A 271-nucleotide genomic window follows, 5' to 3' on the forward strand; every position below is an offset into this window, starting at 1 on the left:
CAATTGGGACCTATATGGAGTAGGGAGTTTCTTGCACAAGTGACATTCGTAGTGTCGCCCATCACAGATGACCTCGTGCTCTGCCTTTCCTTTGTTCTTTGCGAACCTCTTGAGACAAACCGAACAACTGAATGGATATTCGTTGGTGTGTGTTTTCAAATGTGCATGAAGGTTCGATTTGTTTGTAAATCCTTTGTTACAAATTTTGCATGGAAATTGTTTTTCACCAGTGTGTTTGACCATGTGCCTCTTCAAAGTGGTTGAATATGGT

Source organism: Sitodiplosis mosellana, unplaced genomic scaffold (genome assembly GCF_009176505.1).
Source record: "Sitodiplosis mosellana isolate CC-2019 unplaced genomic scaffold, AAFC_SMos_1.0 Smas_scaffold_5344, whole genome shotgun sequence".
Lineage (NCBI taxonomy): Eukaryota > Metazoa > Arthropoda > Insecta > Diptera > Cecidomyiidae > Sitodiplosis > Sitodiplosis mosellana.